A 16,113-nucleotide genomic window follows, 5' to 3' on the forward strand; every position below is an offset into this window, starting at 1 on the left:
AACTGCCCCTGAGTTGCCTGAAATTTCCGAAATCAAGATCCGCTGGGTGTGCTTTGATCAGTCATAGAAATTAGCGGAGCCCAAAGGCAGCACAGTGGTTAGGCTGCTGAGTTCCACACCTGTGCAGCCTGGGTGTGACCCTTATTGTGCCACCTACTGACTGGACTCTCTTAAGTAAGTGAGTGCAGTTCTCCAGCCTGATTTCCTCATCTGTAAGGATGCCTGTCTCAAAGGATTAGGGTTGTGATACACTTGGGACAATAGGCGACTGACAGTAAGAGCTTGATGAATGTTGGCTTCTGTGACTGTTTCAAGTTAATCAGATTGTTCTCTTCCTGAGGCATAATTAAGGCCACAGAAAATGGGGATTGAAACCTTTTATGGGCAGATGGTGAAGAAAAGCAGTGGAATGATGAAGAGACAGGCGTTTATTAATGAAGGCAGGGTCTGGGGGAGGGGTTTGCTGACCTGGGGCTCTGTAGGGGCCATCCTTGGACAACCAGAGGCAGCGTAAGGGAAGGCCATGAGTGGTGGACGGGCAGGGGAGAAGCGTGAGTGCGAGTGAAGGGGCTAACGGGGAGTGGTGATTCAGGTCTGACAGGCCCTCCCTCCTCCCTGTCAGATGGCGGCTGGGAGCTGCCATTGGCATGGCTCCCTCCCTTGGCAAGCATAACCTCCCGCTTCGCTGCTGCCCAGCCTCGCCGGGCCATCACCCTGCTTTGCAGAGTCCTCTGAGGGAGAGTGAGGAGAAAAGAGAAGAGGCAGCTGCTCAAGCACCCCCCCAGCCCTGCCACTTCCTTGGGCTGTACAGCAGCCAAGCTTCTCCTCCCCTCCAACCCCTTGAACACTCTGCTTGAGAAGCCACCTGTCCTTGAGGACAGCGAACTGTCAAGCACACAAAATACATTTCTCTCTGTGCTCTGGTTCCAGACCCCCCACCACGGATGCCCTCTCAAGCAAATGGCAACTTTGCTATCCATCGTTTAAAGAAACTATATGAAGAAAACCCTTCACACAATGTGGCTTTCCCCACCTCTCTCCCGAATGTCTCCTCTGCTTCGGCCATGCTTTTCCTGGGGGCAAAGGGAAACACTGCTGTCCAAATGCCCAGAGGTCTCCACGGCAGATGGAGGAGGAGGAATTGTGTTGTAGTCGTTAGAATCATGTGCCAAAAGTTTCTGGGTTTCCTCCCTTCTTGCACTTGGCAGGATTGTTTTTTTTCTGGCTCCCTTGTGGGGCCACATGACCCGTTCTAAGGCCACTGGGTTATGTGTAGAAGGGACACACACAGGAATATTAACTGACAGTTCGAGGTCCGCTAGAATTCGTGTCGCTCTAGCATGGCGTCAGCAGCATTTGAGATGATGGTTACCCCACTGGCCTGGGACCCTCAGTGCCCCTGCCTATCCATAATGGACATACAGCCTGAAGATTAAATGACTCTTTGTTATTTTAAGCCACTGAGATTTGAGCGATTATTTGTTACCAAAGTGTAACCAAGCCTATCCTGACTGATACAATCAAACATTGTTTTTTTTCCACACCATCATAGAGCTGCTCATGAGGACTTCTGCTGGTGCTGTTGGAATGGGAAAGGAAGTGAAAAATGTGGTAGGACCTTGAAGATCTGTGATAACTTCCTCCATGGCTCACTTTTCACATAAACTCCAGAGGTGTTTTGTGGGAAGGCCCTGGGCTTGGAGCGAGTCAATCAGCTTTCAAATCCAGGCTGTGCCTCTGATCCACTAAGGAACCTTTCCTAAGCCACATAACTTTTCAGAACCTTATAAAAGGCAGATAGTATCAGCTTGGCTTGTATTCACAAAACACAGAACATCTGTAAACTAATGAAATATGTATGTGAAAGTGCTTTCTAAACTGTTAATGTGTATCTTAGCCATAAAAATATTGACTCTGTAATACCTGAAGATTTTTCTAGTTCAAAAAGTTTCTGTAGGGCGCCTGGGTGGCTCAGTCGTTAAGCATCTGCCTTCGGCTCAGGTCGTGATCCCAGGGTCCTGGGATCGAGCCCCACATCGGGCTCCCTGCTCTGCGGGGAGCCTGCTTCTCCCTCACCCTCTGCTTGACTCTCTGCCTACTTGTGCTCTCCCTCTCTCTCTCTCTGTCAAATAAATAAAGAAAATCTTTAAAAAAAAAAAAAGTTTCTGTAACTGCATAAGAGTTTATTCAAGAGAATAAACCTAACTTTTACACTGAAAACCCATATTGTAGGTGGAGAAAGTGTTGCCTGGACTGAGAAATAGTTCTGAATATGGGGAGAATTATACGCCAGATGTACAGCTTTAAGAGTGTGAGGACCTTTTGCCTAATTCAAATTGGTGCCGTTTTGAGAGTCCTCTCTTGGATGTCATCTCTGCTGGGGTGCTCATGTGTCCCATCTTTTGGAACTGGGAATTCTACTTGGCAAGACTTCCTTGTCCTGCCATCTTGCTTTCCTTCCCCAGGTGAATAATGTCATTGTCCCTCCATTGCTTTGCAAGTTCCCCTCTGTATATCATGGATTTCTAGAAAGTCAGCACTGGAATGGCCACTAGAAACATCTAGCCTAGGGGTTCTCCACATTGGCCACATAGGAAAATCTCCTGGGGAACTACTCATCCTATCTAGGCCTTTTCAGTGTACTCCTTTGCAGTGTTTGAATTTTTATCATAAATGTGGTTTTAACAATCAATGTAATTAAATCAATGAAAAGAAAATAATGATGTACACATTGAAGTTTGCACATAAAATTAGTTCTCCTTGGCCTCCTGGATGAGTGAGGATGGATGGAACAGTTCTAAAGACAGGTCTACTATTAAAACAAAAACATCCCGGGGCGCCTGGGTGGCTCAGTCGTTAAGTGTCTGCCTTTGGCTCGGGTCATGATCTCAGGGTCCTGGGATCGAGCCCCGCATCGGACTCCCTGCTCAACAGGAAGCCTGCTTCTCCCTCTCCTACTCCCCCTGCTTGTGTTCCCTCTCTCGCTGTGTCTCTCTCTCTCTGTCAAATAAATAAATAAAAATCCTTAAAAAAAAAAAACAAAAACATCCCAAGCCTAGCTTCCACTGGGAATTTTTTTAGGTTGGTGCCTCAGCATTGGTATTTTTAAAAAACCTTTATGTATTACCAAGGTTGAAACATATAGATCTAGCCCAGTGGTTCTCCAGAGTGTGGTCTTGTATAAGCAACATTGCAAACACCCGGAAATTTGTTAGAAATGTACATTCTCTTTTTAAAAAAGATTATTTATTTATTTATTTATTTATTTGAGAGAGAGAGGTGGAGCACACATGAGCAGGGGTAGGAGCAGAGGGAGAGGGATAAGCAGACTCCATGCTGAGTGTGGAGCCCAATGCAGGGCTCAATCCCACAACCCTGAGATCATGACCTGAGCTGAAATCAAGAGTTGGACACTTAACCGACTGAACAACTCAGGCACCCCAAAATGTAAATTCTTGTATACCCCCACACCAGACCTCAGTAATTCTGAGGATGAAGCCCCTCCAGGTGGTGCTAATGTTTGAGAACCACTGATCTAGCCCAATGCCTCATGCCACAGGTGTTGGTGAACCTGAAGTTCAGAGATTAATAAGCAAGTTGATGTCACTTCTAGTTCTAGGCAAGATGGAGTTACAAGTATTGGACTTGACTTCCCATTGTAATTAACCATGAAACTGAACAATATGTATGAACTAGCTGCTTTCAGGAATTGGGTGGACAGTGCAAGGCTGTGATCTTTGAAAGATGGGCAACACATGTGATGAGGTCTATATTCTACCTGAGTCACTTTCCAAACTGTAGCACAGGGAAGAGGAGCCCAAACAGAAAGGAGTAGTCTCACTGGGTAGAACGAACAAAGATCAGAGTCTGAGGTTGCTGGAGCAAGTTGCAATTGCAGGACATGGTGCCACAGAAAAGAGAGAAACACAGAAATGTAGCTCCCAAAACATGCAGAGAAGTTTCCTGGCATCTTTGTCTGAATACTGAACTGCAAGATGAGATGAGATTCTGTGAGACTGGGCAGAGAACAGACTGGGTCATGAGGGCTGAACCAAGATTCCAGATCGCATGGTGCTGCAATGCAGTCAGACTGCATTGTTAGGTTTCTGACCTTAGAGAGTTAAGAAACCCCTGCTGAGCAATGTGGGCATCTGATTGAGAGTCCAGGAAGCTCAGGTCTTAGGACTAGGACTAGTAGCCCAAGAAAAAGGGCTACTCTAGACCCTCCCTAACAAAACGTAACCTCAGCAGCATCAAACTGAGCCACCAAGTAAGAACAAAACTCAACTCTATTTAAAGGAAGGCAACATAAACCACAATGTCCAGCATAGAGTAAAACATTACTAATTATATCAGAGTGTAAGTAAATATGACCCATAACCAGGGAAAAAAAGCAGTCAAGAGAAACAGACACAAAAATGGTGCAAATGTTGAAATTAACAGCCAAAGATTGCAATGTAACTATTATAAATATGTTAAAGGATTTAAGGAATACATGGCATAATGAATGAACAGATGTGAAAACCTAATAGAGAAATAGATACTAAAACACACACATATACACACACATACATGAGAAAGAAAATTCTAGAATTGAAAAACCTGAAATAAAAAACTTAGTAGATGGTCTTAACAGTGGATCAGACATTGCCTTAAAAAAAAATCAATGAATACATTATGACTTTTACTCCTAAATACTTTGGTATGCATTTCTTTTTTTTAAAGAAGATATTTTCCGGGTACCTGGGTGGCTCAGTTGGTTAAGCATCTGCCTTGGGCCCAGGTCATGATCCCAGGGTCCTGGGATCAAACCCCACTTCTGGCTCCCTGCTCAGCGGGGAGCCTGCTTCTCCCTCTCCCTCTGCCTCTCCCCCTGCCTGTGCACTCTCTCTCAAATAAATAAATAAAATCTTTTTTTAAAAAAAGACATTTTCCTATGTAATTATAATACCACTTATCAAATGAAAAATTATTTCCTCATATCCAATCCACATTCAAATTTCCCTGTGGTCCTGGAAATATCTTTTTTTTTTTTTAAGATTTATTTATTTATTTGAGAGAGAGAGAGTGAGAGTGAGACCAGGGAGAGGGGCAGAGGGAGAGAGAGAATCCTCAAGCAGACTCCCCACTGAGTGCAGAGCCCAAAGATGTGGGGCTTGATCCCAGGACCCTGAGATCATGACCTGAGCTGAAATCAAGAGTCGGTCGCTCAATCGACTGCACCCAGGCATCCCTGGAAATGTCTTTTACAGCTCTTTTCTCCTCATGAGAATTCATTCAAGGGTTCGTCTTCAAATTTTATTGTTATGTCTCTTAAAACTCTTTATGTTTTTTTTTTTTAAAGATTTTATTTATTTATTTGACAGAGAGAGACACAGCGAGAGAGGGAACACAAGCAGGAGAAGTGGGAGAGGGAGAAGCAGGCTCCCCGCAGAGCAGGGAGCCCGATGTGGGACTCGATCCCAGGACCCTGGGATCATGACCTGAGCCGAAGGCAGTCGCTCAACCGACTGAGCCACCCAGGCGCCCTTAAAACTCTTTAAATCAAGAACAGCCTCTCTGAATACCCCAGCTCCTTTATTTTCTGAGACATTGAAAAAGAAGAGATCATTCTTTTTTTTTTTTTATTCTTATGTTAATCCCCATACATTACATCATTAGTTCTAGATGAAGTGTTCCATGATTCATTGTTTGTGCATAACACCCAGTGCTCCATGCAGAATGTGCCCTCCTCAATACCCACCACCAGGCTAGCCCATCCTCTCACCCCCCTCCCCTCTAGAACCCCCAGCCTGTTTTTCAGAGTCCATCGTCTCTCATGGTTCGTCCACCCCTCCGATTTCCCCCGCTTCATTCTTCCCCTCCCGCTACCTTAAGAAGAGATCATTCTTGTACCATGTCCCGCGAGCAAGATTATTGTTGATACTCCGTTGATTTCAGCTAAAACAGGATTGGGAGAAGAAAAGATACACAAAATAAACAATTTCTGGAACTTTATGAATTTAGCCCCTAAATCAGCTAGTGATGTCCTACTTACACATTTCACTTAACTAAATATCACATACGCTTTGTTCAATGTCCATAAATACATTTCTATGGCAGCTTTTTATTTTCACAGTCAGTCTTAATCACCTTTTCTTTATACCTTCTCCCTCTCTTATACTGTCATGCATAGAAAGCCTTCTTGGCGCTAAAATTATATAAATATTCACCTATATTTTTCTTTAGAGTTTTAATAGTTTATTTTTTTTTAAAGAGTTTTTATTTATTTTTTGACAGAGACATAGCGAGAGAGGGAACACAAGCAGGGGGGGTGGGAGAGGGAGAAGCAGGCTCGCCGCGGAGCAGGGAGCCAGATGCGGGGCTCGATCCCAGGACCCTGGGATCATGACCTGAGCCGAAGGCAGACGCTTAACCACTGAGCCACCCGGGTGCCCCATTAATAGTTTTATTTTTTATATTAATCTATTTTGGAATTTATTTCAGACTAACATGAGGAACCAAATTTTTAAGCTAATAGGTTTTTGTGTTTATTAAAAATAGTGACGATATTAGTTAATTCAGTTTTATTGGACAAAGACATGGTAGGAGTCCTCCAAAACACCTGCATCTGTAACTCTGTCTTGAGGAACAAGTCAACGTGCATGGCTAGAACAAGGCGACCACAAAGTGCTCCATATGTCCTTTTATTAATTAACCACAAAGGATTAATCCCAATATGTGAACATAACAGCTTTGATGATAGCTTGGGCTCAGAGCACTTCTGTCCACATGCAGATCAGATGTTGGAATCGTCATATTTGTTCACTGGTGATGAGTCAGGTACAGAACAAGTTTCAGCCCACGAAATATTAACACTGCTGCTTGGTCCCTTTCTAATTTTATACATGATTGTTCCCCGAATGTGTGAACCTCCCAGACAACGTCACCCCACCTTTCTGTTAAGACAGGAAAAGACCCAGTGGAGCTTAGTAGAAAGATTTTCCTTGAACACCCACTGTTCTTGCAAACAGAAGCGTAACACCTAAGGTAATTTATTTTTCTTTTTTTGAAAAGTACTTTCTGTAAATAGAGGTAAAGACGTTCGTCAAGGTTTGCATGTTAACCTTACTTCTCATTAACATCAACAAACTGGAAACTGAGTACTTGCTTAGAATGGCCAATAGGCTCGTTGGAGAGAAGACATGATTTCCTCTAAGTCATACCTAACGAGATCATGACTGACAAAGAAAAAATGGTTAGGAATTTAGCAACACTATTAGTAAGTAGGAGTCCTTGAGAGGTTTTTTCTCACATGACAATTCTGTGACACCAACTGGCTGTCCAAAAATTCAGTTCAATTTTGTACACTAGCTACCCAGAGTTAGTGCAGACGTCACAAGTTGAAGAGCTTAGCCCCACCAGACTCCTCCCTGAAGTGGGGATGCTAGCTGCAAATGGGGTGCCCAGGAGACTTCTATTTCTGCCCAGATTACTACAAATTTGAAGTTCACATGACCAACCCCTACATTCAATAATTTGATAGAATGTCTCACAGAACTCAGGAAGGCACTTACAGTTACTGGTTTCTTATAAGGGATGTCACTGCATAGGGCAATGTATGTGGGGAGGGGCACAGAATTTTCTGGGCACGCCACCGTCCCAAGCACTTTCATGTGTTTGTCAACCTGGAAGCTCTCCAAACCCCATTGTTTAGGGATTTCTATGTAAGTCCGATTGATTCATCATTGGCTTCATTACTGAACTCAATCTGTAGCGCCTCTCCTTTCCCCAGAGGTCAGAGGGTGGAGCTGAGACTTCCTATCCTCTACTTGCCTGTTTTAGGAGCTCTGTGCTGGGAACTGGGAATGACGACTACTATTTTTTTTATTATGCTCCACCCCAAATGAAACTAACTTACCAGGAAGCCTGAAAAAGAATAGAATGACTGGTTATGAGTCAACTGCTGAGTGACATCTGCTAGATGTTGGAGAGCAGAGGAAGGGGTCACAAAAGTGTACAATAAAATGCCATCTTTAAGGACCTTAAAATTCAGCCATGAAACAAGATGGCAAATGGGCTGATTGTTGTAGGATTGAGCCTCTCTGCAACAGGCTGCCCCTCTCTCCATCTGTGCCTGGCTGGTTGTTGGGGTTAATGTAGAGCATGAAATCGGCCATAATACCTGGCTTGCTAAAATGTCACACGGAGGCCGCTGGGGACGAGGGACAGTTTCTGAGAAGGGCATAGACCCTTGGAATGCCAGGGCCCACGTGACCAATCTGCCGTTGGAATGCCGAGGGGAGTTGCCTTCCCCGAAGCTCTCTTAGCCCAAACAGCTGCCCTGTGATCTAAGAGATGTGTGCATTGTCCCTTAGGCTGTGTTTAGCAGAACACGCAGATTAGCATATCTTTTCTTTCCCGTAAATCCTCCCAGTTCCAGTAAGACCCTTTGTCACACATCATGTGCTTGAGAGACAGTGATCAGGATTTGTGATTATCCTGAAGGACCAATAAAAGCGGGAGCAAAGACGAGCAAAGGGTCTTCATTTCTGAGTGTGGACCGCCCTGGCTCCTCTTCACTGTCATGGCGGAGTTTGGAGTCATCATTCATCCATCGGTGCAGGGTTTGCTGGCCATTCCCAGCAGCTGGTCAGTTACAGATCTCACTCTCTGTCCTCTGCCATGTAGTCCTGTATACATGGCCCCCTGGGGTTGTTGGGAGGAAACTATCTCATCAGCATAATTTTTAGAATTTTCATTTCTCAGAAAAGTTACTGGATATTTAGCAATGAGAAGAATTGCTTTAATTCTGGTCTTTCCAGTAGGACTTTATCTTGCCAGCAGTGTTATCAGGCAGAACCAGAGGGGCTGACCTTTGCTGGGGCTGTCAGCGTATCCAGGCAACACATTCGCATGCCTGGGGGGCGGGGGGCCCACAAAGCACCTAAGGGGAGAGCTTGAATCGTTGTGGTCTTACTAGGATTTTCCATGGATATTTCTGCTACGTATAAATGGGTAACATTTTTACATTAAGGAAAAGTGCTCTACTTTTAATTATTCCGGGAGACTTATAAAAACAAACTTTATCACAATAGTCATCAGCAAATAATTTGTCCCTTTAGTTATCTCTGCACTTGGCACTGGAGCGGCGGTGTACCTCATAGCTCAGTAATGTGCTCATGGCAGCCAAAAAATGCAAGGTATCCGAGGCACCTTCCTTTGGTTTGGCTTTGTTTAAGGAACACATATGAATGCTGACTTTGGCCCAGAAGCTGCGGAAACAACAGAGCACCCCTCCCCCCCAAACCCCACCTTGCCTGTGGGCTTTGGCATTACGAGTGGGAATGATTCCTGCATTCCTCAGCTCAACCCTACCTTCCATTGGGGGCTCTGCGAAGTCCCATTACTCTTAGCGTCCTGTGGGGGTCACATTAGGACCTTCCTCCCAGGGATTTTGCTGTGAGGATGAACCACTTTTATGTTTCTCATGTCCTTGGGGCAATGCCTGGGGCGTGATCGGTCCCAGTGAGGACGCCGGTGTCTCATCCCAGACACCCCCCTTCCACCACCGGCCACACTGCCATTCCGGTCAGACAAGGTACGTTTTCCTCATGCCGCCCTCCAATCCCACTCTGGATTTCTCCACACCCAGAGCAGCAGGATTCCCTTCACTCTTTCAGTTCTTCTTTCTTCATAAAGCCAGATACAGCTACAACTTCACTATCTTCAATCTGCTCATTTATTTTAGAACCATTTCTCTGTTTATAAACGACTCAATATTGCTCTTCTGTTTCTTCCTCACGCCTTAAGAGAGTTATAATTTGCCCTCTGGCAGAGACAACAGTCAGCGCAAACTCTCTGCACTCCATTTTGTCCAGAATAGTTTCAGACACCCTGTAAAAAGTGCAGATTACTGTTTGATTAATTCAATTTCTAGGCATGATAACCATAACGCAGTTTGAGAAGTTGGTCCTCAGCTCATGATATATCCTTCATGTGCGTTATCATAGCATTACTTAGACCTGTCGTCTTCCTTTTTAAAAAAGACAAAATTGTAGACGTATTGCCTGCCAATTCAACTGGTTTATTGACAAAACTGGCCCTTAATCAGTGCTGCATACTTCAAAGGAAAGCAGTCTTAGGCAGTTTGATGAAAAAATACACAGAAGAAACCTTTTTAAAATTAGCACGCTAAGCCTACGTCTACCTGTGCAGAAACTTGTCTGGAAACATTGGGATATTGCTACGAGCGGAATTGTGTCCCCTTGAATTCACGTGTTGAAGTCTTACCCCCCAACACCTGAGAGTATGTACTATATTTGGAGGTGGGATTTAGAGAGACCTTTCGAGAGGAATTAAATGAGGTCACGTGGGTGGGCCCTAACTCAGTAGGAAATTTGGCCACAGACACCGTGGGAAGATGATGTGTAGACACGTGTACAAGTCAAGAAGAGGCAAAACTACTGACACCTTGATCTTGGGCTTCCCGCCTGCGGCACTGGGAACTGATAAACTTCGGTTGTGTAAGCCCCCTCATCTATAGTAGTGGATTAAAGCAGCCACAAGAAAGTAATTCAGATTTTAAGAATCACTACGATTTCTTTTGGGTTTTTAAATGCAAATGAGTGCCTAAACGCCAGAGGTGGTTTTCTTTTGGTCTACGGTCATGTGAGTATTCTGAGTCAGTTTTTATGTTGAGTAAGACCTTTGGCCTTCCCCTTCAGTCCCCTGGTTGTGATTACCTAGTTAACACCTGCTTTGTTTTAGAATGAGAACAGATGGGGCACAGGATGGACCAGCCGCTGGAGCTGCCCCACGTCCCTGGGGGGCTGAGCACGGCCATTCTGCTCCCTGATGTCAATGTCAATGGGGATCTAAATGCCGTGAGTCTTTGCTTGTTGTTGTGCTCTCTACACCCACTTCTAAAATATACCCTTCCCAGCACTGGTTCTTGGGTAAGAAATGGTTTAAAAATATCAATGCAACTTAAATTGTGGCAGAGCAAGGACAACTCATTTTCTGAGATGTTAGGATCCTCTCCTGGTTGGGGGTGGGGAGGGGAAGGGCCTCATTTGTTTGCAAAGCTCCAGAGCAAGGCATCCATGTTGAGTGTGACAGGTATGTTATCCCTGGAGCTGGGCAACCCTGTGGCCTGGACCTCTGGCAGAGGGCTGAAGCATTGTTGAAATGTGCTAGAAACTGTGAGAAACCTGGAGAGAATTCTGACATGGTCCTGTTCTGCAAGGGGTTAACCACATATGAAAGAAAAGCAAGTCTACATGTAATACAAGGTAGCACGTGATAATAGGATAGGTATAGAGTACTTTAACAATTTAGACAACACTTTCGATCTATTTGTGTATTCGATTTTTACAACAGCTCTAGGCCACAGGCAAAGCCAGAAGCAAATGAAGAATTTAGGACAAAAAGGTTTAGAAACTTGGCTAAGATCTCACAGACAGTCAGTGGCAGAACTGGGACAGAGAGAGACAAACAAGAGAGGAGGAAAACCGCAGGCCCCAGTGTCATCACTTAGCCTGAGTCCCCAAATTGAGGCTTAATACCTAATTTAGTTGCGGTCTCAACCTTCACCAGAAGTCTTACCAGGCTGGTCAGAAATTTTCCATCACCAGTGAGTCTGGCACAGGGGGCGCTCCATCCCCAAAGGAGGATGAGGTCATCTGCATGATAAAGACTCCTTGCTTTTCCCTCGAAGGGAAAGAGGCCTTGCCCAGAACAATCTTTTTCTTTTGCTAGTACTTTCTTGCCCCACCCTCTTTCTATAAAGACCTTCCATTTTGTAGAACTTCTCAGAGCACCTCTCTACATGCTAAATGGGGTGCTACTGATTCAGGAACTGTTTCATAAGGCCAATTAGATCTTCAAATTTCCTTGGTGGAATTTTTGTTATTTGACAAAGTTAAACTCAAAAACTCAAGGAAAAGGCTGATGAGCTGAACAGATAGGGCATTCTAAGCTACTTGATCAGCAGGGACAAAGGTGAGGAGAGAGAAAACCCATCCAATGGTCACAGAAGGGACGGACAGAGAAGAGACAGGGAATAGGGCGGTAAGGGCTGGAGCCATCTTTAACCTGTGCTTAATTCCAGGCCCTTGTTTAGGATCAGTGGAGTAACATAATCTTGAAGGCTTCTTCAAGATTAGGTTCTTTCTACCATGAGAGACTATGGACTCTGAGAAACAAACTGAAGGTTCTAGAGGGGAGGGGGGAGGGGGATGGGTTAGCCTGGTGATGGGTATTAAAGAGGGCATGTATTGAATGGAGCACTGGGTGTTACACGCAAACAATCATGGATCACTACATCAAAAACTAACTATGTAATGTATGGTGATTAACATAATAAAATAAAATTAAAAAAAATTAGGTTCTTTCTTCCCTTCTAACCTGATTCCTGGCACTTTACTTAAAACTGCACTGTAAACCTTTATGGTAAAAATAACTGAAGGCCTGGGTCAGAGGATGATCTGGCAGCCAGACAGTGGCTAGTTGGGTTGTGGGAGGAGAGGCGGGGAGGCCTGAACCGGAGGTGGGCATGAGAAAGGGGGACTCCTGACAGGGAGCTGGACTGGGCTCTGTTTGTTCAAGAAGACAGTGTATTTTGATGTGTATTTTGAAGGTGCCTGCAGTCAATTGGAGAAAATGAAATGAAACCAAACTATTTTTTGCATACCTTGAGTGAGAACTCTTTCTTTTTCTAGCTGCATAATAAAAGAAAGGGAGGGAGGGAGAGTATACAGTTTGGTATCATTGAATACATTCACCCTGTTGTGCAACCATCACTACTATCCACCCATAGAACTTTTTCATTTTCCCAGAGACTCATTAAGCATTGTCCCCATTGAACACTCACTCTCCCTCCCCCACTGGCCCAGCCCCTGGCAGCCCCCATCCCACTTTCATTTCTCCATTCTACTGTTAATATGAATTTGACTACTCTAGGTCCCTCATATAAGTGGAATCATGCAGTCTTTGTCCTTTTGTGACTGGCTTTTTTCACTTATCATAATGTCCTCAAGGTCCAATCCATGAGATAGCATCTGTCAGAACTTCCTTCTTTTTTTTTTTTTATTTTTATTTTTTAAAGATTTTATTTATTTATTTGAGAGAGAGAATGAGAGACAGAGAGCATGAGAGGGAGAAGGGTCAGAGGGAGAAGCAGACTCCCTGCTGAGCAGGGAGCCTGATGTGGGACTCGATCCCGGGACTCCAGGATCATGACCTGAGCCGAAGGCAGTCGCTTAACCAACTGAGCCACCCAGGCGCCCCAGAACTTCCTTCCTTTTTAAGCCTGAATAATATTCCACGGTTTATACACACCATATTTTGTCCAGTCCGAGGACACATGGGGTGCTTCCACTTTTTGACTGGTGTGAATAATGCTGCTGTGAACATGGGTGTACAAATACCTTTTCAAGAGTCTGTTTTCAATTCTTTGGGTATGTACACAGATGTGAAATTCCTGGATCATAGGATAATTCTATATTGAATTTTTTGAGGAACCATCATACTGTTCCTCACAGTGTTGTACCAAAAGTGTACAAGGGTTCAACTTTCTCCACATCCTCACTCAGGAACCTTTTTTGAAAAGGCATTTGTGCTTCTCCTTTGCTCATTTTTTCAGTGATCACGGGTCCCTCCAGTCTGACTCAGGCTGCCTATCAGCAGACCCTCTCCATACCACCTTCCAGTCTGCTGTTTGCAGCAAGACAGTTCCTCTCTTCTGCCTCCCCAAACATACCTCAGAGCCTGCAATCCTCTCCCTTTGGTCAAATCATGGAGGCAGCACAACCCATGCCCTTTTCAGTGACATCCTGGGACCTGCCTTATGCCTCCTCTAGCCTGTCTTCCTCTGGTCCCGCTGTCTGAGTTCTTTGAAGTACCTCTGTGCCCCAAGGGGGATTTCTTGCTTTCTGTCACAGGCTAGTAGACACTGCTCAAGAACATCCTACTGCTTGTATTTTTTTGGTTTTAAAGTAGGCTCCATGCCCAGCATGGAGCCCAATTGCAGGGCTTGAACTCACGACCCTGAGATCAAGACCTGAGCTGAGATCAAGAGTTGATGCTTAACCTACTGAGCCACCCAGATGTCCCTCCTACTGCTTGTTTTATCCAAACCAGCTGGCCTCCCCACTAAGAGTACCCATGTAAGTAAAGTGAAAATAAGGCTTCTTACCCCTACTTCCATGGAAATGCCTTATGGGTTTAATTCATAACGGTTGGTTGCTCTTTTTCTGAAAATCCAATAGTACACAATTAGCTCTCTCCTTGTGGAAATTATTTGACTATTTTATCAAAGTACAAACTTTCTGGATCAAGTTTCATTTGCATTTTGAGATGAAAGAAAACAATACTTAGAACAAAATCTCTTAGCACTTCAAAATTACTCAAATGTCAGACGCAAAACTGCAGACAGGTTCAAAGGGTTCAAAGGAATATATGCACCCTTTGCACACTTATGCTTATTGCAGCATTATTTACAATAGCCAAACTATGGAAGCAACCCAAGTGTCCATCCATAGATGAGTGGATAAAGAGGAGGTGGCGTGTATATATATATATATATATATATATTACACACACACCTATTTACATTTATATTTATATATATTATATATATAAAGTGGCATTTTATTAAACCATAAAAAGAATGAAATCTTGCCATTTGCAACAACATGGTTGGATCTAGAGAGTATAATGCTAAGTGAAATAAGCCAGTCAGAGAAAGACAAATACCATATGATTTTACTAATATATCAATTTAAAAAACAAATGAATAAAGGAGAAAAAAAGAAGAGACAAACCAAAACAGACTCCTAACTTTAGAGAACAAAGTGATGGTTCCTAGAGGGGAGATGGGTAGGGGGATGGTCGAAATAGGTGATGGGGATTAAGGACTGCGCTTGTCTTCGTCATGAGCACTGGGTGACATATATAAATGTTGAATCACTATATTGTACACCTGAAGCTAATACTATTTTAACTATACTGGAACTAAAATTAAAAAAAAATAACTGCAGGGGCGCCTGCGTGGCACAGCTGGTTAAGCGTCAGACTCTTGGTTTTGGCTCAGGTCATGATCGCGGGGTCCTGGGATTGAGCCCTGCTCAGCAGGGAGCCTACTTCTCCTTCTCCCTCTGCTGCTCCCCCTGCTTGTGTGCACACACTCTCTTTCTCCCTCTCTGTCAAATAAATAAATAAAATACTTAAAAAAAAAACAACAACTGCAGATAGGCTCAAAGATGTACGCTAAATTCTTTGCCAAGGAGATGAGAAACTCTTTACTGTCAGCTCTATAGCAATTCATGAATAGATTCAGAGTAGCCAATAAAACATAAAAATACAACCAATTAGTAATTAGTAACTAATCAGTCATTTGAAATCAACTTGACCAGCAGCATCTTAAACCAGCTGTCGGGGATGGGAAACTCAAATATTTTTGAACTTTAACTCCAGTTTGACCTGTTGCACACAAACACCTCCCTCCAGGGCCCAGGTGACCGATCAGAGCTAATGTCAGGGTACTTGGGGATCTGGTACAGTTTCTAGGCCTTGGGATGCCAGGCAGCAGAGCCTGTGACTTACCTCAAAGTTCAACTGTTGACATTATTTTCTAATGTCAATTTATGTAGAGTCTAGAGATAGATACTGAAAAGATGGACAGACAATACTTTAATTATAAAATTTAGGCTCATGTCCCATAAAAGAAACCACGTAACAGTGTCTTATTTATAAATCCTATAGTTAACTTGGGGATAGCACAACTATATTGCATTGCATTTTTAAAAGCATCCATTTGTTAAATACAAAATTTTAAAACATACCATAATGCTTGCATTTCTTCATTTTTTTTTTTTTATTAAACTAGGAGACTCAAATCAAAAAGTGATACTGGTCTGGGCCTTGTCTGAATCTCCATGAAGCCCTACCTCATGGACAGAGGGCTTTGTGATGCCATGGTCCTGGGTAATTCCATGGGAAAGCAGTGTAGACCCAAGTGACTGGCCCACCATCTGAACCTTAGGGCTCTTTCCTCTTTTCTTCCAGGTGAAAAACGAGCTTACACATGGCCAACTCAGTGAGTGGACAAAGCCAGTAGCAATGGACAACAAA

The 16,113-nt window shown here is 43.9% G+C and overlaps 1 protein-coding gene across 2 annotated transcripts in view; it reads left to right on the forward strand.

Annotated features, from left to right (window-relative positions):
* Window positions 1-9,361: 9,361 nt before the first annotated feature.
* SERPINB1 (serpin family B member 1) overlaps window positions 9,362-16,113 on the forward strand; it is a 35,277-nt gene continuing 28,525 nt past the window's right edge. For both annotated transcript variants that reach the window (XM_081827779.1, XM_081827780.1), the window contains exon 1: window positions 9,362-9,580. The gene's annotated coding sequence lies outside the window, so the exon portion shown is untranslated. The remainder of the gene's footprint in view (window positions 9,581-16,113) is intronic.

This window comes from Leptonychotes weddellii, chromosome 8, assembly GCF_054177405.1.
Source record: "Leptonychotes weddellii isolate Sample4059 chromosome 8, ASM5417740v2, whole genome shotgun sequence".
In the NCBI taxonomy this organism is placed as follows: Eukaryota; Metazoa; Chordata; class Mammalia; order Carnivora; family Phocidae; genus Leptonychotes; species Leptonychotes weddellii.